This window comes from Canis lupus, chromosome 4, assembly GCF_048164855.1.
Source record: "Canis lupus baileyi chromosome 4, mCanLup2.hap1, whole genome shotgun sequence".
Taxonomy (NCBI): Eukaryota; Metazoa; Chordata; class Mammalia; order Carnivora; family Canidae; genus Canis; species Canis lupus.
In genome coordinates, this window is record NC_132841.1 from 67,966,265 (window position 1) to 67,993,899 (window position 27,635).

The 27,635-nt window shown below is 39.7% G+C and overlaps 1 protein-coding gene and 1 long non-coding RNA gene across 6 annotated transcripts in view; one reads left to right on the forward strand and one right to left on the reverse strand.

Annotated features, from left to right (window-relative positions):
• Nucleotides 1–26,812, forward strand: part of LOC140632585 (uncharacterized) — a 39,351-nt gene extending 12,539 nt beyond the window's left edge. The window contains exon 2 of the long non-coding RNA XR_012030189.1: nucleotides 985–26,812. This is a non-coding gene — a long non-coding RNA (uncharacterized lncRNA). The remainder of the gene's footprint in view (nucleotides 1–984) is intronic.
• GHR (growth hormone receptor) overlaps nucleotides 1–27,635 on the reverse strand; it is a 270,875-nt gene that overhangs the window by 196,719 nt on the left and 46,521 nt on the right. The gene's annotated exons all lie outside the window — the stretch shown is intronic.

The following is a 27,635-nucleotide window of genomic DNA, read 5'->3' on the forward strand; positions in this document are numbered from 1 at the left end:
ATGACTTAACAGGGAACCAGCTCCACAAATACCTCTTTTCAATAAAAGTTTCACTTCCTGAATCAAAAGATACTTGCAAAGGTGACCACCATGGTCACCTTTGTTAAAACTTTTTTTCTATTAACTTTGAAACTACAATCATTTTGACAGCAGAGCTGATTTGATACTACAGACAGCTGGTTATTAGATTGAGAAGTTCTAATAAAAGCCCCCAAGCTTCTGTTTCAAAGAAAGAAACACAGGGAATAAGAATTTTAATATACTTCAAAAAAGTCTTCAATAGTAATAACTGGCCCATTAGCCAGCTAATTTGTACTAATGTCAATAGGTTAGTAATTCAGTCTTATATCTATACAAGATTAGCAGTTTAGCTATAAAGACTGAGGTCAAAGAATACTGCTGTTATTTTTCAACGATTCTGCTTAATAATCAACTGTGAATGATTACATCCCTACTTCCTTGTAAGAACCTAGAATCCCGAAAGTCTAGGGAAAAAATTGCTGCTATTACCCAGCTGAACTCAGGTCAGAGTGAAATTCCTAAAGGAGATCTAGGAGTCCAATAGTTTCTTATCTTGAGGAAAATAACCTTTCAGACTGACCAATGTCACTGGTAATGTTCACATGAAATAGATGTCAACATTTCATTTTGCAGGATACATAGTCTAGAAAGTCTGGCTTTATAGAAGACTAAAATATGTCTTTTCATTTAGAATTAATAAATAGACAACCTACAGTTCAATCTAGTGATGAATCAAAAATGTTTTGCTACGGAAAAGGAAGTGAACAAAGTTTATACTTTTGGCCACTTTTAAAACCCTTTGCTACTAAGAAGTATGGCAAAATGAGCGAAACCAGACAAATTTCAATTCAATTTTTGGCTTTGCCTTTGTTACTTATCTTGGGCATGTACATTTACCTCTCTAAGACCCAGCTTTGTCATCCAAAGTACTGGAAAAAAATATTCATTTCCCTTGCTTCACAGATACCATCAATTATGAGATGTCCTATCTCACTTAGAAATGGCTTTTGGGGAAAAAACTACCACATTAAATATACTTATTGTATAATGTATCCTGATTTGAGAAATACTAAACTGGATAAAATACAGCTTAGAAGATAAGAAAGAGGACAAGATTATCCATTTTGCTAAGAGTGTCACACGGAATAAATAACAAAGAAAGTAAAGAACCTATATGGCTCCTGGTTCCAGAGCAAGTCCTCAGTAAATATTGAAGATTTATTGCTAGCATTAGTATTACAAAGGAGAAGCATCCATGGAGCTTTTTACTCAATATATTTCAGTTCAAAATAATGTGGAATTGGGGTAATTGGGTGGCTCAGTTGGTTAAGCATCCACAACTCTTGAATTTGGTTCTGGTCATGATTTCAGGGTCATGAGATGGGTCATCATCAGGCTCCATGCTTCAGTGGAGAGTCTGATTCTCTCCCTCTCCCTCAGCCCCTCCCCTGCTCACATGTTGGTGGTGCGCACTCTAAAAATAAATACATCTTAAAAAACAACAACAACAACAAAAAGATAAAAAAAAACAAAAGACAAAATAACATGGGATTTTGGAGGTAAAACACATTGTCCAGAGATTGTTCCCTTCACTTCACAGATGACCTACACATATGGTATGATAAAGTGACTTACCTAAAGGTCTCTAACAATTGCAGAATCAAAACTAGAATCCAGATCTCCTATTTGTCTGATTAAACAATAAGTGTTTCCTGTGTGCAAGGCTCTGCACTAATTGTTTTACATATAAATTATGGAGTCACTACAGCAATGCGATGTGACACTGTAATGGGCATTATCATCCTATTTTCCAGGAGAAAAAGCTGAGGCCCACACAGGATAAGTGAATCTCACAAAGCATGCTCTTGGTCACAGTACTGATCCAAACCCAAATCTACCTGATTCCAAAGCCTGGACTCTTTCCACTGAGCTAATGCCTCCTGCTTGGCTTCTCACTTGCTCCTTCTTGGATTTTTTTTTTTTTTTTTCCTGCTGGAAGTCTTATCTTTTTAATAAAACAGTTAACTCCACAAGTGCAGGGACAGTGCTACCTAATTCTCTTGAGCAAGTATGGCACAGGACTGGACCCAGGGCAGATGCTCAAGAAATGTTTTCTAAGTGCATGAAAGAACTTTTTTTAAAAAAATTATGACTTGTAAAACAAAAAAAAATTATGACTTGTAAAAACAAAAAACCATAAACACTGAAGCACTTGAAACTCACAAACTGTGGACAAAATTGCTCAAGTAATGACTTGTGTCTGGATGCCATCCCTTCTCAGGAAGTACTTCCTTGCTGCTTTAATCAGTCTTGAGTCATCAGTCTAAGGATTGGGCTTGAACAGAAATTCTCTTCAGCTCCAAGAAGTAGAATTCCAGCATATTCTCCTGCTGGTCCAATGCCAGTCCTGCTTTAATAGTCAACAACTCCCAACACGCATGCTCAACAACCCTGAAGGCAAGGCAAGACTGGGAGGTGTGTAGGTGAGATCTGACTGTCCTTGTGAACAGGGAAACCACTTCCAACTGGCACATGTGACACCATGTCATGTCAGGCATTCAAAAAACCTGGAGCAATTCTTAGCTGAAAGGGGCAGGGTTCACTGATGCCTCTTTTCATGTGTAAGGAGGAAAAAAGCACCTCTTGAGATAATGAAAAGATATAGAACATAAGGCAAAAATGTTCCAAAAGACTCTTGGAAAGGTGATATGATCGAAGTCCTTGGCATCCTTGTCCTGGCCTAGAGAAGAAGTCATACCCTCTAGGAGAACATTTTGTTCATACAGAAGACCAGGATAAGGTGGGTCCTTTGAGGGATATGAAGGCAACGTGAAGCCAGCTAACACAGGATCTTTATCTATACTTTTCTGCTTTTCCTCCTTGAAATTGCCCGGCCCAGCAATTTTTTCGTTGTAAAAATCAGGCACAAAATCTGGTGAAATGGAGGAGGGACCACAGAGAGGCACAATCTGGTTTTATTACTTCCCAGTCCAGATTCATAACATAATCTACTCTGGGCAATGTATATGAACTATTGCTTTTTTAGTTAGTCTAAGCTTTGGAGGATAATCCCATGTATAACTTGGTTTATACAGAAGACCATGATGCTTAACAGAACTATGGGTCTCATATTAAAAAACCCTATAAAAGACTGACAAATACATAATTCAATTTTATGGTTTGTCTAATCAGTGCTATGTATAAATTCAGTGGATATATTCAGTGTATCCCTACTACTTTCCCAAAGCTCCCCTTTTTATCTTTCCCCCTTTCATTCTACGCACAGAGAAGCCTGCTATTCTGAATCCAAATAAATTTTCTGTTGGAACATTTAAAACAGTTTCTGATATCTTCCCCCAGATGTCCATAAGGCTCTCTGTTTTATGTCCTTTAGTTCTCTGAGCAAATTATTAGAAAAAATTCCCTGATGATCTCAAATAAAATACCAACTTCTTGGTCAACCTGCTCCACCTACCCTCTTACCCTATTTTGCTTTTCCCCATAGTACTTATCTCTATGTGACATATCATATATTTGTTTATTGATTGTCTCCCTTCATTAAATGTAAAAAATGATCTTGTTTTGTTCATTGTGTAATCTCAACCACCTCTAACACTGACTAGCTCATGACAGGCTCTCAGTATTTGTTACATGCATTAACAATCTTCAAAGGAATTCTTCATTTCACATCATTGTCAAAAGGTGACAGTGTAGTCTACCATCTTTTAGGTAAAGATATCACATCTCTTTCAACCATCTCTCTCCTTAAAATCTGGAAGAGATTGCATCTCCACCTCGCCCCCAAAGAAGTATTATTTTAAATGAATCATGTGCTGATTCTACTAATATATTTCCTATTTTGACAGTGTACCTATTTTTGAATGCGATTATCCTTGTGGTCCAAAAAAGGTCAAAGGCATGTCAAGTCTTTTGACAACCTTTATTTCACATTATAGGAGGAAATTTTCCTTTTATTGTTTGGGTACAAGGAGAAATTCGGAACATGGTAGGAGAAAAACTGGATCCACATCTGGTCTTGGAGATTTCCATTTCTGAGACCCTGGTAATCGCAAACTAAAGTTAGACAGAGCCTGGGGCACCCCAACAGTCAGCAAGAGTACACCTAGTAATCAAAACTTGTACATACCAGAACATGTTGTACCTTTCCTTTCGTGATGTTCTCACATTCCAGTTAACACCATCTGAACCTGATAATTTTTCTGCTTACTCTTTCTCCATTAGATCAGGAGCTGACCACATGGAAAAAACATGAATACTATATAGTCTCTATGTAATACTGTATATTCCTCCAATTTGTGAAAGGAATTTGGTTACAGGGAGGGATATCCTAGACCAATGTGATAAATTCATTCACATCACCTTATTTTAGAATTATAATCTTGGTGAAGATGATAATGCTGCATGGAGGTGGGAAGAGAGACAGTGAGAATATTTGGTCTGACTTTAGGACAAATCAATTTTAAATCACAATTCAAGCTCCAAATTATTTAGTGGACATAATTTATAAGTATGATAGGCAAATTAATGGCAATCTACCATTCCCAACTGGTTGATACTATGCAATCATGTGTTATAAAGAGAAAACAAATATAAATTTTGGGATGCTGAAACCAAAGGTACATTGATGGTATCTTTAAGATTTTGAATTTGAGACATTTTTAATTTCGTCCCTGGTTTCTCTTAATTCCTAAAACCTTGAAAATGGACTTAAGAGTATATTTTTAACATTTTGCTCAATAACAATTCTGTGCCTATACAGTTCTATACCTATATTATTGCAACTTTCAGGCTAGTGTCTGAATCACTGAGGTTTGTGATAATAAATTATGTTGTAAACTATTCTCTGGACCTCAGCCCCTTGTCGTATAAACCGTAAGTGGACCTGAACTCGGAGGTCCCTCTCTGGTTTATGAACCTCTTATTCCCACTGAGTTTTTGTATGAAACACAAATGGACAAGCAACATTCCTGTTCAGAAGTCTGGATAAATTCTTTAAGGGGAGGGTATGGATGATCTGGTTGACAATCCACCCTTCTAGACTGGTTGGATGGATAGCCATTAACACAACGCATGGAAAAACTGCTATGAGACTTAGGAAAATCACCTACTTGCCAAACAGGGTCCTTACAGGATTTGTCTCTGAGCATTTTGTTACGTAGCTTGCAAATCAGCTTATTTTCAAAACTTTTCTATCTTTAGGGCCTTTTTGTCACATACACATACACATACACACACACACATCCGCACACCAAAACCTATTGTGTTTACAAATCTCAACACTTAGCCTAGAGCAGTGGTTCTCAGCCAGGAAGCTCTCTTCCCTAAAGTGGCATGTGGCATTATCAAGGACTCTTTTAGTTGACACAAGCTGCAGGGGGCCCTGAGGGAGGGCAAGGTGGGAGGCGTGTCACTGGCAGCTAGGAGGTAGAGATAAGGGATGCTGCTGAACATCCTAGAGTGTGCAAGACAGGCTGGCGATAAGCAATTATCTCCCCAAAATGTCAACAGTGGCAAGACTGAGATCCAGGTCTAGAGAGAGCAGCTTTAGAATGCTGGTTAGCCACGCCTCTGTGAAGAAAGTAAGAATAGAATTCCTCCGGCAATTCTTTTCTTCTCAAGTCTTCATATTCCCTTAGGGCTTAATGAGTGTTTAGGGGAAGCTTACATATTAATGAAGTGAGAGAAAAGTTAATTTAGATGCAGGTAGAACTAATTGTCTTGTGGATGCCTTTTCCTGGTCATATGATAAAGTAAGTTGATAGGCTCCTCTTCTTTAACAAACACTATTGAACACTTTGATGTGATTGGACCTCTCAGAGCAACACTTTGCCGCCTTTCAACCCAAATCTTTGCAGCCGACTGCATTTTCACTGGCATCAGGACGAGTTAACACTCCCTTCTCAGTACAGTCTTGGCAATTGGTGGGCATCGAGCTTCTGTGCAGTGTCTGATGTATGTCAGATGCAAACAGCTGTGACAGTTTTTAATGCTAGAGTATCGACTCTCTGGCCCGATCCTAAGAGAAGGAGCCAGGTTAGAAAATGAACTCAAGTAACTAAGCAAGTGCCTTTTACACTCCAATACGTTTAAATACTTTTCCATGTAAATTATTCTACAGCGTATCCCACACACCTGTGCCTTTTGCAACAGATGATATTAGATTTAATTGATGATATTAGATATTAGATTTTCTTGATGGTTTAAAGACATCACATTATGGATGTCCGTTGTCATTCCCCATAACTGCTTTATGCAGGGAGACAGACAGTGGTTCAAGCAGAGTGTTTACTGCACTAAGGTTCTCGTGGCCCTACTAGGCCATCTGGTGAGGAATGCTATTTTAAGCTCCCTGCCTTCACACAGTCACCAGAGACAGAGCGTAAGCATTTTCTGTCGAAATAGGAAGAAATCCTGAAGCTCTGAAATGCACTCTCTCATCCATTCCAGATGCTATGACTTCAACAAAACTTGACTTGCAGAGATAGGCCAATGAATAGAAAAAGTCTGTTTTTTAACATGATTTTGATATTAAGTAGCACTCATCAATGTTGACTATTAGCTATATTCTGAATGGCTAAGTGCATATCCTACATTATTTAATTTCATCCTTATAATAACCCTGAGGTAGGTCCAAGTATTTACCCATTTTACAGACCCAGGAGGCTGAGGCAGAGAAATCCTGAATAATTGGCCTCAATGATGGAACCGAGGTTTGAAACCGGACATTCTGACTCCAGAGCTTAGTTTTAACCACAACTCCAGGGGCTGCAAAATGATAGTCTTCGGGCTAAATGTGGACCACAATATAAGCATTATGTGAGCCAAACAAAACACAACTTTTAGGGCCATGTCTAAAGTTGGGTAGCTGGTGGGGCGCCTGGCTGGCTCAGTTAGTAGAGCATGAGACTTCTGGTCTCGGGGTTGTGAGTTCGAGCCACATGTTGAGGGTAGAGCTTAATTAAAAAAATAATAAAATCTTAAAGTTGGGCAGCTCATGCCTGTCACAAAGGCTCAGCCAAGGTGCAAATAAGGGTTGCTATTCAGCCTGCACTTGACTTGCACAGCCATGGGTCTGGGAGTGAAGGAAAAGGTGCCATTTCCTAATTTGGATGAAGGAGCCAGATGAGCTAGTGGCAACCTGGTCGTCAACACTAACAAACTGGATGGATTAGTCACACAAAGCTCCACATTCTAGGGCTTCTCAGGGAAAGGAAGGAGAGGAAGGAAAAAGGAAAGGAAGGAGGGAGCTGGAGTTAGCATTCCTCTGGAGCAATCATTTCTCTAGAAGGGACACATGCTTGCCTGGGTACAACTGGCTCATATGACACCTTTGCGTTACCTGCCAAGACTATAGGCTTTCCGAGTTTGTAACCTCTGTACTGCATTACACTTCTGGCATTTTGTTTTAAAATCCCCTCCCTTCTCCTTCTGGACAATGGTCCAGTCACAGTGCTCCAACTGTTTCAGCCCCCTCTGCAGGGCAACCTCAAAGTCCAGCTCTCTGGAGCTGATGGATTCCCTCAGGTGGCCAGGCAGGGTGGATTCTGTTTTTCTCTGCAGGCTGCAATTCTTGTTTTTTTAGGACACACTGTTCTCTTGAGTGTGTCCTATGCTCTATGCCTGACAGAAAACCAAAACCAAAACCAAACAAAATACCCCCCACCCACCCCCAAAAAATACAGAAAGGACTGTGATGTGGATAGCCAGGTCTGGGGCAAAGACTCATACATTTGATAACTTCTCCTCTTAGGGTACTTCTTTATTGATGTGAACATGAAAACTACCCCACACAAGTGTTTACATTTTGGAGGCATGCATCTCCTTACACCACCGCAGGTCTCAGCCAGGCCTGGGGCATGTGGGCCAGTGATGAACAAAAAGCCACAGGGGGTGGCAACAGAAAGATGAAAGGTAACTGCTGACTGAGCAGGAGCCACCTGGAAGGCCAGATAGTTTCCCATCCAGCTAGTGTCCAGTGTATGCTACATTTGTCTCTGCGAGCTGACGCCGACTGGCAGCTCCAAGTGGCCTCCCTGTGCCCCCACCCAAGGAACTGCTGGCTGGTCTACACAGACACCTGTCGCTAATACGCAACTAGAAGACTTGGAACATCATCACACCTCCCCACATTTGGCTGAGAACATCAAGCAGTTTTGCCATTCCTCACTGGCATGTGCCCTGTTTTAGCATGGAAGCCAGAAAGAATTAATTCTATCTGTTGGCTCTCGGTCTTGTACCAGGGGATTAGAGACGGGTAATAACCTTTATTCTATCCAATTCATTTGAAATGAGAAAGAGCAAGATCCAGGAGAGTTTAGACCAGGAATGTTTTTCATTGTTCCATGTATCAGAATGACCCCTCGAAAAAAAAGATTGTGAACTGCCTATTTAATAACATTTCTCCCCCACTGCTGTTCCTGCAGAACCTTTTTTTAATGTGAGCGGCAATGTGCCCAGCTTAAAGCAAAGCAAAACAAAATACACTGCCCATTTTCAGGTTCTCTGGCAGAAAAGGATGGCCCTGCAATGCTAACTACTGAGATGGAAGTTGAAATCACCAAGGAGGGCATCTAGAAAGAACAGATGTGGCTAGCTTGTCTATTCATTACCTTTGGTCCCTCATTCTTCACCTGTTTCTTGCGTGGAAACACGGTGCATGGATCTCCAGCTGCCGTTTCGTGAGCACAAGGAAGAGGGCCACACAGTAAGGGTTAAAGAACAGGAAGCTAGAAGCAGCCCATGGCATTTGCTGATAGACATAATTGTAGTGCATGGCACTTCGCAGTTTGCTTAGTTTTCCTGAGTGTCAGTTTATTAAGGTATATTACCTCCCTAACAGGGTTTCTTATGGGTGTTTAAATGAGATAATATGTGTCAAACTGCCTCACAATGACTGATCTAAAAGCCAACCCAATCAACAAATCACTCCTTTTTCCCTTCTGAGATTAGATCTCCAGATCAAGGAAAAGTTAGCCAGACTGACTTACTACCAGCTAATGCTTTCAAAGTAGGCCTCTGTATAAAGTGTTTTTTGGTTTTTTTTTTTTTTTTTCCCGTTATTGTGTCTTTTGGCATAGATACTATTGAGTAAACAAGGCCCAGGGCAAGTGAGAATGCTCAAGGTGAGCAGTAGGATCCCAAGGTAAGTGGCAGACTGGGCCTTTCCAGGCTGGAGCAGAGAGAATGGATGGCCTGGCCTGGTATAGAACCATCATGAAGTATCCCAAATTCCCTTAGAGCCCAAGACATTCACCCCTCGAGGAAATTATAGCAAAATGAAAAAAAGTAAAAAGAGAAAGAAATCCACTGTATGACCTCAGGTCTGGAGACCTTCATACAAAGAGAAGGCCAGTCATTCCTTCCCCCAATTACAAGCATGCACATTATTTTCATACCGAAGTGCAGGTAAGTCACCTATGAACATGTGACTTTTCTGGTATTTTCTGCTTTTTTGAGAAAAGTATAGAATTCCACAATTTCTCTTTTCTAGCCATCAGTTCTTTGGCACCATATAAATCTGATAACTTCTTTCTCCTTAAACCAGCCTTAGGAAAACTGTTTTGTAAGGGGCTAGAGAGTAAATAGTGTAGGCTTTGAGGTCCATGGGGCCTCTGTTGCGACTGCTCATCTCTGCTGTTCAGTGAGACAATAGTCACTGTTAAGACATGAAGGAATGGATGTGGCTATGTTCCAATCAAGTCCCATTTATAAAAACAGGTGGCCTTCAGCTTGGCAGTCTCTGCTTTAAAGGACATTGAAACCATGTAAAACTACACAAGAAACATTCAGTAATAGGTAAGACCGTCACCAATGATCATCACCATGAAACAAACCAAAGAGCTTTTAAGTAAAAACCAACGGAGAGAAAGGAATGAAATGGGAGAGGCAGGGATTCCTACAACATTGAAACCAGTGCCTATCCCGCAAAACCAGACTGAAATGTTCCCAGATTATTGCAAATTGTGATAAGGAAAGGCGGAGAGTGCAATCTGATTGCATAAAAAGGCGAAGATAGGGGCAGCTGGGGTGGGTTAGTGGTTTAGCACCGCCTTCGGCCTAGGGCGTGATCCTGGCGACCCGGGATCCAGTCCCACATGGGGCCTGCTTCTCCCTCCTCCTGAGTCTCTGCCTCTCTCTCTCTGTGTCTATCATAAATAAATAAATAAATAAATAAATAAATAAATAAAATCTTAAAAAAAAAGGCGAAGATAACTATTCAAGTGAATAAAACAATCTGTGGACTACAGTAAGGGCGGGGGGACACAGGAAGGAAGGAATGAGCAGGGCACACCATTAGGGATTTTAGTCTTTGACTCTTTTTTTTTTTTTTTAAGATAGTCTTTTACTCTTTAAGCACAGAAGGAGGACAAGAAGCAGAGGGGAGGTAAGGGGGAGAGGCAGCAGCAGCAGAACATAAGGCCCACACAGGTGCCCTCCAAACATCTGAGGCCCCCTTACTCCTGGCCCCCATACCGATCAGCGCTGGGGTCACTGCTTTGCTCTCTCTTCCCGTGTGAGGTGTTCATATAACGACAATAACGTGTGTGTGTGATGGGACATGGAGATGAGAAAAAGAGTGCAATGAAAAAAATTAGTTGGAGAAGGGTCATTAGGTCTGGCACAGCTCTCAGGGAGGCTGGTCTCGTGGCTGTTCTAGGACCATGTCCTTTTCTTTCTACTACTCTCCATGCCCTGAACCCCCCTCTGCCTTCTTTCCTAAATCATAGCCAGCACTTGTAAAGCACTAACATCCTGCCAGTGTTCTAAGCACACTACACACACATATGTTGATCCTCTTGGTCCTCATAACCCTATGAGGTAGGCCTTATTTTTGTTCTCATTGAACAGAAGAGAAAACTGCAGCAAAAAGAGATCAAGTTTTAATTTTCCCCAGGGAAACTCAGCTATGAAGGGACAAAACTGCAATTGGAACCCACACAGTCTGGGTCCAGAGTCTACACTTTCAACTACCACTTTATCCTGCGTTCACAACCTCCCTCCTCCACATCCCAAAGCCAGCCTGGACAGGACACCTCACACCAATGGCTCCACTTTACCCTCCAGTGGATAGAAGGATGTGTTTTCTCATTCTCTCGAGAAAGTAATTCGATACAACTTTCAGACACAATTACCAATTTAAAGAATATAGAGAGGACAGAAAAACACAGTCAAAGGACACCATAGGGAAACAATCAGCAAAATGCAGACAGTAGCAAACTCTCCAGACAACTGTTTGTTCAACAAATAAACTGAAGATAGAGAGGTTTTGAACCTACAGATTAAAAGGGACTTTAAGACTTATAACCAATTATAGCATGTGGAAATTACTCGGATCCTGATTCAAACCAGCTATGAAAAGCAAATTATGATATTTGAGACAACTGTAATTTGAACATTATATATTTAATGATTTAAAAATGCTTACCTTGTACTAAGTGAGGTGATGGCTGTTAAGTAACTAGACAGGGGAATCCCTTCACCATGCACACGTATAGCAAATCATCACAGCGCACTCTTCAAATATCTTGCAAGTTTATGTATCAATTATACCTCAATAAAGCTGGAGGGAAAAGGGGGTAATCCTCATCTTTTAGAGATTTAAACTAAAATACTAATGCATAAAATGAAATGACATCTGGGTTTTGTTTCCACATAATGTAGGAAGGGAGGTTGGGGAGGGAGGGCGCCAGAGATGAAATGAGATTGGGCATGAGTTGACAACTACTGAAGCTGGCTAATAGGTATTCAAGGGTCTATTATATTTTTCTGTCTATTCTTATAAATTTTGAACATTTTATATAACAAGAGCTTTATAAAAGTTTGAAGGAAAGATCCACTAGGGCTTAAAATGAGACTTCGGTCAAGGAGGAGATTCTTGATTTTTCTATATGTACGTGCATAGTTGTTTTTTGTTTTTGGTTTTCTCTCAGCGGGCATTTTAAAGCTTAAAGGAAGAGTTTAAAGGGGACGCATGCATGGGAGTAAATTGTTCTTGTCCCTGAAAGATAAGTCTTGGAGATGCTGGGATAACCTGAAACTTCATTTCTTAATGAATGAGTTTCTTGAATGGCACTAATGAAACATAACCCTCTGCCATCCCCTGGCCAATACTTCATCATACTGCTGACAAGCTCCAGGGAGGAAGTATGAGGAAGAAGAAAATCACACCCAGAGGTCTCAGGATTGGAGGATGAAAAGGAAATACTGAGTGGAGGGGATTATTATGGAACATGCAAAGGTCCCATGGAGTCTTGTTCAGAGTGCCATTCCAAGAGACTGAAGTTCTATCTCAACCCCGCAACCAATTAGCTGTGCAATCTTAGATGATCACTGAACCACTGTGGTCTTTGACTCTTTTATCTGTAAATTGAAAAAGCTGGATTAAAATTCCTAGGAAGATCCATAATCTAAAAGAGGAAAAAAACAAACAAGTATTTTGCTCTTGAAAGCCAGCCTGAGAACACGAGGGCCCTGCACATTTATCTAGTTCTAGTCTAGTGAGAGCTGCTTTGAAATGTTACCACAAAGCCACAGAGCCCTGGGTTTGGGGCAAGACAAAGAAACAAGCTACCATATTGGAGTAACACTGAACATGAAGATTCATATGTCCTACACTGGGATCAATGTTTCAACTAAGGGGTGAAATCATGGATGAAAAGGACTGCTGAGAGTAAATGAGTTTTCTGCATATTCACACGGGTGCCAACTGTCCTGAAGGCAATCTCTCCTTCAACAACTGCAATGGAGATTCTGCTGGACAAGGCATACCTGACACTTACAAACTTCACAGGCCAAATAATATTGGCTCAACTTCCAGATACTAGGCTCCCACAACACAGCACATGGATTTCCACTTGACACCCCAAGATCAGGCATGGTTCTAGATCTGCATCTTGATGTAGATGCATCCATCACATCTAGCCTTAAAGTCTCAGCATGCCATTAGCTCTGCAATAAGATTTTAAGAAAATAATTGGTCCAGTTTGCTCAATGACCTTCGAAGAGAGAAAAAGTCATTGGAAATGCTGAAGAAGCCTGGCACATTGAATTAATTGACGATACTTCTGACCTTAAATTGCAGGAACCGTTCACTAATCAAGAAGAATAAATTCTCTCTACTCAGAACGCCTAATTATTTTTGCACTTATGCTTCCCCTTCCGACATAAAGTACTTCTTCACAAAGCAGGGAGGTTTCTGACTGTGTTGCCTCAACTGGTCTTGACAAGAGAAGAGATGAATCACAGGAACAGCCTGGCACCATCTCAACTTGTAATAACTCTTTACCAAGCGCTAAATCATAGCTGGCCAGATACTGGGAGCTCTTCCTTTCTTCCCTTATTTATTTAATAAAAAGAGGTACATTCATCAAGGATCAGTTCTCCTTGACATAATTAGTAGAATTACTGGTGAATTAGCGAATAGAACTGCTGTCAAGAGTGGATCTATGCATACACTAAAGGCAAGCGTGGACAGGATTGACTTGATCTTCAGGGTAGCTTGTTGATGGGCCCCCAAACTAATCTGTAGCAAGAAATGGAATAGGTAACATAATCTCCTGTATAATGAAGACAGAAAGAATTAAATACCTCGGAGATTCCTGAGCATCACCTCCATTAGACCACTATGAGCTAAGGCTTTCATGCTTCCTCTACTGCAAATATTTCTTCTTTTAATTTGGAGATATGTACACAAGCTTCAGTTATCTGAAGTTTCAGCTATCTACTCCATCCCAAATGAACCTACTATCCCATATATCTGGGTTGGGCTAATTTTGAAGCCTGTGCGTTTTGTTTTGTTTTGTTTTTATCTCATAGTAATAGGGCAGTGATGAAAAGCTGTCCAGAAGAAAAATAAGAGATAATATATGGGAGGTGGGGGGGGGAGGGGAATGTGTGTGTTTAATACAGGATGAATAGTGTACTTAGGAAAACACGCAAATAAATTGAGTAACTGATATTAATAACCTAGTGGGCTGGCAGGCAACAGGTGGGATGATTGTAATCTTGGTGGAAAAATTAGCTAATACATAATTCATAAGTCTCTGAGGGGATGGACAGGGAAGGAAATTTATATTTACTCTGTAGCCGCACCATGTCACTCTCAAAGGGGCATACTGCTGTATTATTTTTTTGTGTGTACATCTCCCAGTACAGGCAAGGTGCCTGGAAGTACTTATGAGACAGTCTGTAAGTACTTAGTAGACAGAGTGTCCTGAGTGTGACACAGGCATACTTTCCTTCTACCCATTATTTTCTCTTTTCTTTTTTGCTTGCCTACAAACGTAACAAGTACCTTCAAGCACTACCTGCACCTTATAATTGTAATCTATCCTCCTCCTCAAATAAATAAATCAGTAAGAACTGGGAAATACGTCATTTAGTTCCATACCTATGAAACAATAAAATGTAGATGTTGCCAGACTGCCTCAGAGAGATAGCAGAGATTCAGAAACACCAAGAAACACTCAGAAACACCAAGACATGGGAATTTTCATCGCTTATCCAAAGGGGATGCTAAGTCAGAAACTTAATTCCAACTATTTATAAGTTTGGCTCTGATAGTTGAGCACTACAAAAAAACTAATGTATTTTTTTAGCACAAGTGAACACCTTCATTGTAGTTCATTCATCCATAAAAGACAATGATCAGAAATAAAAATCCAGGGATCCCTGGGTGGCGCAGCGGTTTAGCGCCTGCCTTTGGCCCAGGGCGCGATCCTGGAGACCTGGGATCGAATCCCACGTTGGGCTCCCGGTGCATGGAGCCTGCTTCTCCCTCTATGTCTCTGCCTCTCTCTCTCTCTCTCTCTGTGTGTGTGACTATCATAAATAAATAAAAATTTAAAAAAAAGATTTAGAAATAAAAATCCAAAAGTTCAAGAAGACTCTCCATTAGACTTTTAAATTCTGGCTGAGGATGTCACCCACCTGTCAAAGCATCAGTTTGCTATTAGTAAATTGTATTTAAGGCAGTATGTTTTCTCTCTTATCCACCCAATGCTAGGTTAGCTTGACGGTAGACAGAACTGTCTGATTTCCTAGCAAATTTCCAGAAGACAGAGTGCTGAATGAACACTTAGGGTTTCTAGGATTAGTCTCCTGGATACTGCTAGTTTCATATATATCCATCCATGCTTGATGGTGCCTGAGGAGTTTTAGACAGAAGACAACATATGGCTTTTTTTATTCCCCCTAATAAGTCTTGAATAATCACAGTCTGTTTCTAAATATTAGAAGTTTCCATAGGGCTCCATTACATCTTGAACTATGTTACTAGTACTCAGCAATGAAGATAAGGGATGCAGGGAGGGCAAAAACTTATGGATGACCTCTTCCTTTCCCCTTAAAATAACTGTCCCACCACTTCCAATCAGCCGGGATACAGTTCCAACATGAAGAGACCCGGGTGGCTCAGTGGTTTAGCGCCTGCCTTCAGCCCAGGGTGTGATCCTGGAGACCCGGGATCGAGTCCCATGTCGGGCTCCCTGCATGGAGCCTGCTTCTTCCTCTGCCTGTGTCTCTGCCTCTTTCTCTCTCTCTCATGAATAAAATCTTTAAAACAACAACAACAACAACAAAAACAATATTCCCAAGAAGAAACTTTAAGAGTCACTTTCTATCCTCCAAGAACTCAGTGTCAGTCTCTAAAAAGGCTTCCCTGTGTTGATTATGTAAAACCATGTTAGTTGACCTCTAAATAGCTAGACCTTCCTGAGCCAGAAAACCATGATGGAGGGTCTGCCGCATGACCATAATGTAGGCAAGATGAGGAAAATTTATCTACCTGGCTGTATGTCACCTAGATTATTGTAGTCTGTCTTGACAAATGAAACCTGGAAGAAATAGTTTAAGCCTAATACATGTATAAAATGTGTATAAAATTGGTAACTGGTTACCAATTGGTTGCAAAAGCAGTACTTCTAGAAATATTTCTTTTGCTCTAAATTTATAAGGATTAACAGACTCTAAAAGTTGACTTTCTTTTCTGCTGTCACTGTAGATGATCCCATTAATAAGAAGCAGACAATGTACGATCCTTCTAAATTACCTGTTAGATCCCTCCACAAAAATCATTTCGAATTGGATATCACGGTCCTCCCAGAAAGTCATATACACAGGTCTGGAACTGTATCTTGCATGCCCATGTAAGTATACAAAAGGCCCTTCACAGAAACAGGTTTCCATTCTTTTTCTTTTCTTTTTACTCAAAGCCTGGAAGTGTTTAAGTACTTAGGCAGTGTTTTAAAACAATGTGATAACTTGATAAAAAAAATTAAAAGTCTAGTATGAAAAGGACATTTTCTCTGACCGGATATACTGAATTCCTTCTCCATTCTTAAGAAAGGCTGGCTTCCTTCTAAGCAACAGCTTTCGTTGAACACACTGAGTGCTTCGTCACCCCACCTCCACTGACATACTTGGCACCAAAATCTGTTTTCTGCCTACAAAATCGCTAAAACTAGGAAACACCCCAATCACTCATGGGGAGAGTGGGGCATTAGCCCTTTGAAAACACCATTTCCATTTTATCTTATGCACCAAATAATGGAGTTTCTGCACAATAATAAGACTTTTTCCTGACAGCGTGGATTCTGACTTCCCGTTACACATTCCATTATTTTATTTGTGGTGATCTAAACTGCTTCTGACATTCTTTGATGCCTCCGCCCTTTACATACTTGCAGGCTTATCTGTGTGTTAAGTCGATTTTTGCCCATTGTTTGTCAATGTCCCATTTAACTCTCAGAATCTCTACCCAGGCAACACAATTTTTGGTTCCCTTATCTAGAATTCAAATGCACATAAAGTATGCCCTTTCAGGCTGGCTCGTTTGTAAAAGCTCTCTCTAAGGAGTACCTTGAAGCTGTGAAAAGAAAGTGTGCTCCATAAAATAATATTTAAACATTTTAAATATATTTCTCCAAATATTTTTTCCAAATCAGCAGCAAAAAGAAAATCTGGACTATAACCAACATTTCCAAGTGTTAGTTTATGACTTAGCATTAACTACGTTTAAAATTACTCTTTCCTCTACATATAAACAAAAACTTAAGCCAAGTAGAACCACAGCCTTCTCCACCTTCCTAGGTCACCTCAACTCCTTCTGCCTACAGCAGAAAAACTCTTCAGCATCTTCCTGAACATGCCTTCCCATTCTCAAACCCACAGTGGGAACAGACTCCAATTTTTAGCTAACATATCAGAGACACTGCTACATCCATCAACTTCCATTTGGCTTTCATCTAAATCATAAGTAGTCCCTTCCCCATATTTCACTTTACTTCTTATTTCCACTGTGCTTTGCTTTTCTCCATCCTAATCCTCAGGTTCCTCAACATTAGCTGCTCACTGTTTTTCCCACCACTACCCACTATATGGATTTGCTAGTCTTATAAATTTAACGGACTTTTTGCCTGGTCATTAGGGTCAATCCGGTCACCATCTAGTAGTTTGAAAAGCCTCACGGGGACCCTATATGTGCAGACCAAAAGGATCCCTTTTTGCAGCTCTGACTTGTTAAAATTGTTTACAGAAACAGAATGTAAGGAAAGGCTGGAAATACTGAATGTGAGTAGTAAAGAGGGAGAAGCAGAGGAGAAACAAGGGGCCTGTGAGTTTTCTTTTACTTCAGCTAGTAGTCCTCCTTCCATGAACTCCTAGTCTGCTTGCTGTTCAAGATCCCCACAAGTAGTCATATCTAAAACTTCATCTTTTGCCCTGAAAATGCCACATGCATTCCTGTCTTCATACCTCCTGTGACCCACACTCACTGTCAGGAATGCCCTCTTCCTCTGCCTGCTTAGTGACATCCCACCCACATGTCCTGCCTCAGCTCCAGCCCACCCCCTGGACAGCAGACCCCTTCATCCACACCTCCTGTCTCCTTGAGGGTGTAGGGAATTCTCTGACTATATTCATTTAGCGCTTTCCACATTCTGCTTTGTAGAACGTAGACAAAGAGGTAGATCTGTTCTAGAAAAACAGCAAATGAGTAGAGAGCTAGGAATTGTACAAACATTTCATATTCTCAAGAGAACTCTATAACATGGTATTAGGATCTGTATTTTATAGAAAAGGAAATGGAGCCTCAGAAAATCTAAGTGATGAGCCCAGGGCCATACCTGCCTCTGAAACTCATGTCTGTTTGATTATGCTAATTGCCTCTGCTGCGGTCATGCAGTAAATGCTTTAAAAACCAGACCTTGTCTTACACTTCTCAGTGTCCTCAGCTTGTAGTCTGCGAGCACTTAATGAATATTCATGGAAGCTTACAATCACAGGAGATCGCATTTCCTGAGTATACCACTATAGAGGAAGAGAGCCAAGAGGCACAAGAAAGCAAGTGCAGGATTAAAATTTCTGCAGATAATCCACCAAGTGAATGATCCACAGGCATGATAATCCAGTGTTGGCTACATATCCAATTCCAAGAGGTCTCCTCCTTCATTTCACGATGTCAGAGCATAAACACCAGCATTTACTTCCATGGCCATTTCTGTTCATCCAGTGAACTTGCTGGGCTTGGAATTAATCCTTGGTGGATGTTAGAAATATTATGACAACAGCTGGCACTGTCATTTGCAGTGTCCAAAATGGAACTTCCATTTTTTTATTCCCCAAGGGAGATTTATGTGTTTCTCTTCAAGTACCAGGCTTACTTCAAAATTAAAATATTCATTTCTTCTCAACAGTCGGATTTTCTGATTATATAAAACCAAGAAAAATAGCTAACTTCATACTAGCCCCTGTGTCATATAGGCTGTGATATATTAACATTTTATATCCAGAGTAATGTTTCCGAGAAACATGCTTTTGATTGTGATTTTTGAATATGTGCAAGGAAAAAGTGTCATACAATAGATACCACCATAGTGCTTGTCAGAGGGGTAGAGAGTAGTTATTATGAAATAAAGAAAGAAAGGAAGAAAAAAAGAAAAACTCAGCTTTTTTGTTTGTTTTTCTTTCTGAAAATCGATCATGGAAACTTCAGTCCAGAAAAACCAGGCAGGGTATCCGGGGCCAGGCTAAGGCTGAAACACTGTTTACTAGGGCAGCTACATCTATGGAACATGGGTCTCCTGACCACAGCCTGAGCACAGCAAAGTGGCATATGCCAGTAAAAGCCATCCCAGCTGTCACAAAGGCAAATACAATCAGGTAATTTGACAACATAGCCCTGCCAAGATAATTCAGATTTCTAGGCCAGGGTTCTGATCAATTCGTGCAACTCTGAAATATTACTGAGATCCTTCTACACATCGGCATACACTATTTATAATATAACTCATGTGGTAATCTCATTACTGAGAGTAAACGTGGTCTTAGGCAGCACATAACCTAATCTTTCTGGAAGAAACAAGGGATAAGCCACAAGGGACCATATAAGCCATTCCAGTGTTTTAATAAGCAAGTACTGGATCTCTGGGAACATTTCAATAATCAAAACTTATCCACACCATTCCCCAAGCTCAGAAGTTTATTCCACGTTTCTTCTTCCAAGTTCTACTGGTCAGCTAGAAGTACTTGCCCAATTTTTGTACTTTTCCATGTGGGAATATCTCTTACCAAAATGTTCTTGCTATATTTTTCTTTAGAATCTACTGTAATTGTTAGCCTCCCCCCCCCCGCCCTTCTTTAGAGAAAAAAAAATGGGAGGGTGTTTAAATGAGATTTAGAGTTCAAAACTAAATAGAAAGGCAGTTTATTTAGCTGGGCATATCCAATGCTGTTTCCCAAATGTTTATTTTATGGCTTTGTCCTACTTTAAAAGTCTTATTTAAAAGATGAATGGCCATGACTTCAGAATTTGGAGAGAAAAGAAAAATGCCTAAGCTCAGACAGACATCCAAATGAAACTCCAGTGATAATTCATATCAACGTACAATGATCTCCAAAGCAACCCACTACACAATAGAACAAAAGAAAAAAGGTCAAATGATGAGTCTGTCTCTGCTTCTGTAGGATAACTCAAATTATTTTATAGTTGTTGCTGCATTGCTAAAAATATGCTGCTCAATAAAATGGCAATCAATGCATAAAACAAAGGTGTGTGTTTAGTGCCTTATTTAGATACTTAGAAATCATGGAGCTTAACACATTACAGTCACTCATAATTTGTGTTTCTAATAGAAACAAATTAAGAGATTCTTTATTTCAATCTCATATTCTACTTCTGTTTTCACCTAGCTAATTATCATCTTATATAATAATAGACATTGCCAAGAAAGTTAAAGAGTCCATTATTATTATTAGGCTTTAAGCTGTTTTTGTTTGTTTTGTTTTTAAGATAGGTAAAAGGTTATACGAGTGAAAAGAGGGCCAGGCAAATGAGCTGAGAGAGCACTGGGAAGGCAGCAGAGGACCAAAAGAGAACAAAGTTAAGAAATAGGAAAACAGGGAAGATTGAAGAGGCAGGAGGGAAGGAGTAGAGAAGAAAGTGAGGAGCAGAGAGGACAGATGGTAAAGAATGGAAGGAACAGGCCGTAGGCAGAAGCCCAGAGTCCACTGAGGGAAACATGGGGTAGTTAAACATGTGGAATCGGGTGTTGGACCAACACCAAATGGCAGACTCAAGCTCTACTATTTAGTAACTGGATGAACTCGGGTAAGTCTCTTAACCTTGGAGTAACAATATAATCTACTTTACAAGGTTATTGTGAGGATTAACTGAAATAAGCCATGCAAATGTTTGGTACATGGTAAACACTGCCTAAATGTTTCCTGTGCTGATGAAGATGATGCGGGCTACTTTGGGTCAGGTATGCATGTGCTTGGCTCAATGCAGAGGCCCTAACTGGGCAACTTACCATTACTCTCCACCAGAAATTTACATTAGGAAGATAAAACATGTAGACAAAAGAATCTCTATCATGTAAAAAAGAAAAATAGTTGGTGGGTCTTCAATATTAACACACACACACACACACACACACACACAGAGAGAAAAACTCAGAACGTTAATACGCTGAAACTCTGCCAAGTAAAAAAGAATTGAGAAGTGAAAATAGAGAGCAGGTGAAGTGTGAGTAAGGAGTTGTGTCATAGTCAGCAAAAAGAGATACAGCAATTGTGGACATAGTAGTTAAAAGGGTAGGCTTAAGAACTACACGGACCTGGCTCCATCTAAGCCATTTACTAAGTAGGTGGCTTTGAACATGTTACTTGTTACCTGGACCTCTGTTTATGCATCTATAAAAGGAGAATATAAATTCCTACCTTCTAAGGTTGTTATGTGGATTTAAGGAAAAAATATATAAATTCAGTGCAGTGTTATGATAAATGTGATGTCACTATTACTTTAATAAGAGTTCATCACAGATTTAGAAAGTACTTTATTTGAGAAAACCAAATACAACTAAGCTAACAAAGCTTAAAGAAAAGAAGACAGGAGCCAGAATGTAGGGCACAGTGAGTAGACAAGGGTATCCGTGCTGTGGTAGGTGGTGGCAGGAGAAGTGTATGCCCATCAAGAGCATATCAAGAAAAATAAGCAGTTGTTCTCATTTTCCGAGATGTCCAAGATAGCCCTGAAAGAGTTTTAAGTTAAATGTTTGAAGACAAGTTTCATGATATGCAAATGTTCAGAGCCATGACAATGATCCTCAATAGTATAAGCTTCCTTTGTAGGGCTTTTTTTAAAAAAAAATATGGCAGTAATCTTTACTAGCACTTTTTATTTTATTTTATTTTATTTTATTTTATTTTATTTTACTTTATTTTATTTATTGTACTTTTTTGTATATTTTTTATTGGACTTCGATTTGCCAACATATAGTATAACACCCAGTGCTCATCCCGTCGAGTGCCCCCCTCAGTGCCCATCACCCAGTCACCCCATACCCCTGCCCACGAGCCCCTTGTTCCTTTCCCAGGGTTAGGAGTCTCTCATGTTCCGTCACTCTCTCTGATTTTTCCCACTCATTTTCTCCCCTTTTCCCTTTACTCCCTTTCACTATTTTTTATATTCCCCAAATGAATGAGACCATATAATGTTTGTCCTTCTCTGATTGACTTACTTCTCTCAGCATAATACCCTCCAGTCCCATCCACGTTGAAGCAAATGGTGGGTACTTGTCGTTTCTAATGGCTGAGTAATATTCCATTTTGTATATAGACCACGTCTTCTTTATCCATTCATCTTTCTTTTTTTTAAAAAAGATTTTATTTAAAAAAAAAGACTTTATTTATTTATTTATTCATGAGAGACAGAGAGAGAGAGAGAGAGAGAGAGAGAGGCAGAGACACAGGCAAAGGGAGAAGCAGACTCCATGCAGGGAGCCTGATGTGGGACTCGATCCCAGGACTCCAGGATCACGCCCTGGGCCGAAGACAGGCACTAAACAACTGAGCCACGCAGAGTTCCCCTCCATTCATCTTTCTATGAATACCGAGGCTCCTTCCACAGTTTAACTATTGTGGACATTGCTGTCATAAACATTGGGGTGCAGGTCTCCCGCCAGTTCACTGCATCTGTATCTTCGGGGTCATAGAGCAGGTCTGTTTTTAACTCTTTGAGGAACCTCCACACAGTTTTCCAGAGTGGCTGCACCAGGTCACGTTCCCACCAACAGTGCAAGAGGGTTCCCCTTTCTCCACATCCTCTCCAACATTTGTGGTTTCCTGTCTTGTGAATTTTCCCCATTCTCACTGGTGTGAGGTGGTATCTCATTGTGGTTTTGATTTGTATTTTCCTGATGGCCAGTGATGCGGAGCATTTTCTCATGTGCTTGTTGGCCATGTCTATGTCTTCTTTAGTGAAATTTCTGTTCATGTCTTCTACCTATTTCATGACTGGATTGTTTATTACTTTGCTGCTGAGTTTAATAAGTTCCTTATAGACGTTGGATACTAGCCCTTTATCTGATAGGTCATTGGCAAGTATCTTCTCCCATTCTGTAGGCTGTCTTTTAGTTTTGTTGACTATTTCTTTTGCTGTGCAGAAGCTTCTTACCTTGATGAAGTCCCAATAGTTCATTTTTGTTTTTGTTTCCTTTGCCTTCATAGATGTATCTTGCAATAAGTTGTTGTGGCCAAGTTCAAAATGGGTGTTGCCTGTGTTCTCCTCTAGGATTTTGATGGATTCTTATCTCACATTTAGATCTTTCATCCATTTTGAGTTTATCTTTGTGTATAGTGTAAGAGAATGGTCCAGTTTCATTCTTCTGCATGTGGCTGTCCAATTTTCCCAGCACCATTTATTGAACAGACTATTTTTTCCAGTGGATAGTCTTTCCTGCTTTGTTGAATATTAGTTGACCATAGAGTTGAGGGCCCATTTCTGGGCTCTCTATTCTGTTCCATTGATCTATGTGTCTGTTTCTGTGCCAGTACCACACTGTCTTGATGATCACAGCTTTGTAGTACAACTTGAAATCTGGCATTGTGTTGCCCCCGGCTCTGGTTTTTCTTTTTCAATATTTCCCTGGCTATTCGGGGTCTTTTCTGATTCCATACAAATCTTAAGATGATTTGTTCCAACTCTCTGAAGAAAGTCCATGGTATTTTGATAGGGACTGCATTGAATGTGTAAATTGCCCTGGGTAGCATTGCCATTTTCACAATATTCATTCTTCCAATCCATGAGCATGGAGTACTTTTCCATCTCTGTGTCTTCCTCCATTTCTTTCAGAAGTGTTCTGTAGTTTTTAGGATATAGATCCTTTACCTATTTGGTTAGGTTTATTCCTAGGTATCTTATGCTTTGAGGTGTAATTGTAAACAAGACTGACTCCTTAATTTCTTTTCAGTCTCATTGTTAGTGTATAATGTTTTAAAATACAATTCTGCCTACAGGCTGATAGATGGGATAAATAACTCTCTCAGTAGGGTCTTCTACTATAGAGGACAAATGGCCTATTAGTTGGAATGTACTTTTAGTAGGTGTCATGGAAGAAAGAAAGAGGAACAAATATGGCCCACTATGATAAGAAACCACATCTAAGAATGTAGCATTATGGCAGGTCACCTGTGACGGATTTGTAGTGATTCTGCAATCTGGTCCACAATGGCCTTTTCATTGGTCTTGTATTTCATGATCTCTAATCGTTTTAATCCTATTGATGAGCAGTACTGCAGTATAATCTTTATTTAGCAAATTTGGAAACAGAGGCATAAGGAAGTTAAGTTAGTGTTGGAAATAACCATGGAAGACAGAGGTTTTTTTCAGCCTAAATTGATTTGCCAAAGCTGAAATTAAAAATAGCAGTGAATAGCCAATGAGTTATTAGACAAAGATGTCTTCCATATAAAAATTAATACACTAAGAAATATTCAATATGATATTCTATTTGATAAAACTGTTTTACCTAGTAGAGAACCTTCCCACAGCTCTTAGAATCCAGAGCCACTCTGGCCCCTTGATGTAAGGAGGGTTCACTCATCAGAGCTGGACTAAGATTCACCATGAAAATGATGGTCTAAGTGTATGAAATTTTCTGAAGAAGACCAATGTCACAATCGTAATAGCACATTAAAAGGAGAAAAAAAAATGAACTCTGAAATTTCAAGCCTATTAAAGATATCATTGTCTAGAAGACTGTTATTTGCACATTTGTAAAGTGATTATTTGGAACCCATCTTCTGAATTAAAAATAAAAAACTATAAAGTAATGATCACCAGAAAGTTTTATAGACCATGCACAAAAAGGAGAAGAGAGAAACTATGAACAATCTCACAGCATTAAACATTTATTTTAAGAACATCATTTGAAATTAGACAAATGAGACTTTTGAAGGATAAAGTTAGAGGTTTACAATCTTTCACTCATGACTACCACTTATTCATTCAATTGGCACTGATTAAGCTCAGAGCCCTGTATTAAGGGTTCAAAAGGAATAAAAGACATGATCTTTTGATCTCACAGAATATATATGCCTCAGGAGACAATGTTTCATTCAGTTTCTGCTAGATAATTTAAAATCTAGAGTTATATATGAATAAAGATAAAGTTGCACGTGTTATAGGAATATAACCAATTTTCAGAAAATGAATAGATCAGGGAACTTTCCATTTCTTTTATGTGTTTTGCCTACATGTTTTATAAAATATATAAAACTACATGTTTTATCTAATTCCCATGTATTCTAAAGAATACCAGTATTGATTAGGAAAAGAGCTAATAGTAAGAATACAGGTAGGAATGAGCTGCCCAAGTATAATTGGGTAACATTATGATTCATTATAAGGAATCAAGATTAAGCAAGTGAGGTGAATGCAAATGAAAACTGTAAGTGACCATCAGAAGAACATACAAAGTATTCTTATGCAGCGAAGTTCTTAAAGAGACTGATCATTAGAATGCAGAGAAGTTCATTGTGAAATGTTTCAAAGTACACTTGTCCTCCCTTCTCACTTCCAACTGCTTAATGAAAAGCTGGAGCCAATACTACAATCCCCCAGAGTGGAACACATTCAGGTCAGTGAACCAAGTCTGTTGTTCAAGCTCCTAGAAGAATCATCCTTATTAGAATATCGAAATGTACAAGTTAACTCTTTTGTCATGTGTCATCCATCAGTCTCTTTCGACCACCTCCATAAAAATAAATTAAATGTGGCTTACTTCTGTCTTCAAGCCAATTCCCAAATTACAGAAGCTCAGTTCCTAACCAACTGAATTGAATCTAAAGTTGTCAAGTATTCTTTAAGATTTATTTGTGACAGAGAGCAGAAACAGGAGGGGTGGAAGGAGAGGGAGACAGAACCTCAAGCAGACTTCCTGCTGAGTATGGAGCCCAAGGCAGTGCTTGATCTCATGACCCTGAGATCATGACCCGAGCTAAAACCAAGAGTTGGATGCTTAACTGACTGTGCCACCCAGACACCCCTGTAATTGTCATGTATTCTTATGGAAATAATTGTTTATAATCATTAAGCATACCAACGTATCTTAAATATTATCCTGAGAGAGGAAATTTAAGCAGTTGTGTTAGTAAAGGAGTAAAGATGTAAAGCCAACAGAATGCATGATATAAGAGATGCAGAGATGGATGGGCTGCAAGGTCCTGAACGATACAAAACGAGCTGGGATAACAGCTGCTGGTAAGATGGATTGGTCTGGGAAGAGAAAAATGTTTCTCTGAAATCTCACTCACAGAAAGGAAGGCTAATGACCAGAGAGGTTCTGTATTGGACAAAACATCCCTACCTCATACCATGGCTTAAATTAGTGGTTCTCCTTCTTTTTTCTTTTTTTAAAGTTTTATTTATTTAAGTAATCTCTACACCCAACATGGAGCTCCAATTCACGACCCTGAGATCAAAAGTCGCAAGCTCTTCCCACTCAGGCAGCCTAAACCAGTGGTTCTTAAAGTGTGGTCCTCAGGCGAGCTGCACTGGCATCATCTATGTGCATGTGAAAAAGCAAATCCATGAGCCCCATCCCTGACCTGCTGAATCAGAATCCCTGAGGATAAGGCCCCAGAAACTATGTTACAACAAATCCACCATGTGATTTTTATACATATTAAATTTGGAGAACCACTGACCTAAATCATCTCAGTTAAAGCAGAGCACAGGCTGAGTATGAGAGGGTGGGGTCAGGATTTCAGGGTGGAGATTTAGAACAGCTGCAGGGAGGAATGTGGGATGGAGGTGAGGAGTTAATGAAAGGCTAGTCAGGTTGCACCAGGCCCATATGAAGCTACTCTGCATAGCCTTATGAATTTAAATCTTGTGAGATGGCTTCTGGGTCTACCTTCCATGCACAGTAATAATGAGTCTATGTAAAACTACATTCTGATGATCATATAATTGCCTATGGTTCTAGAAAGACAGTTGGATTATGATTTGGGGATTGCTATGTATGACATATATGTATAATATACACATGGGGTGGGCGTGTATGTATGTATATATATGTACAGAACTAATCAAATTAAAAGAGAAGAAAGTCTGCAAAAGACTAGAAGAGGAAATACATTGGAACAACAGACTCAGATTGAAGCCCATAACTCTTTTGTGTGGCCCTGGGAAAATTATTAAACTTCTTCATGGCTCATTTTCTCATCTGTAAAGCTGAGTCTAGTTCATTTATTCAAATAAAGTAGGGGGGAAATAGATAAGTCCATTAATAACCACAGCACAGAGCATTATGAGAGAGGCTTTGATGGGGTATTTATTGATATTTATAGAATTCTTAGAGAACAGTGAGGAATTACAATTAATTCTAAACAAGGAAGCCTTTACACTAAAGAGGCAGCGGAGCTAAACCATGGAGAAAATTCAGCAGATGGAAGACCATAAAGACAGAGTAAGAAAGTGCAGGGATACCTAGGGAATGAGAATAGCCCAGCAAGGGTTTGTAGATGTGAGGCTGGGCTGAGAGGGAGGGAGGAGGTCTCTTCTAGCTCTGTAAGAGATTTTTCAAATATTTTTCAGCAGCCTAAAAATAATGGGCAAATTTGATAGTGTACTCTTCTTATCAACCAATCCAGTACCAGAGCACTTTTTTCATATTCGAACAGTTCATAAATACTGAACTTTGGGCAAAAGCCTCTCAAAATTCTTCCCGGCTGGTTTTAAAGTAAAAGAATCAGGGGTGTAGGCATCCAGCCCTTCCATTTTCCATATTCCTGGCATGAGGATCACAGGTATT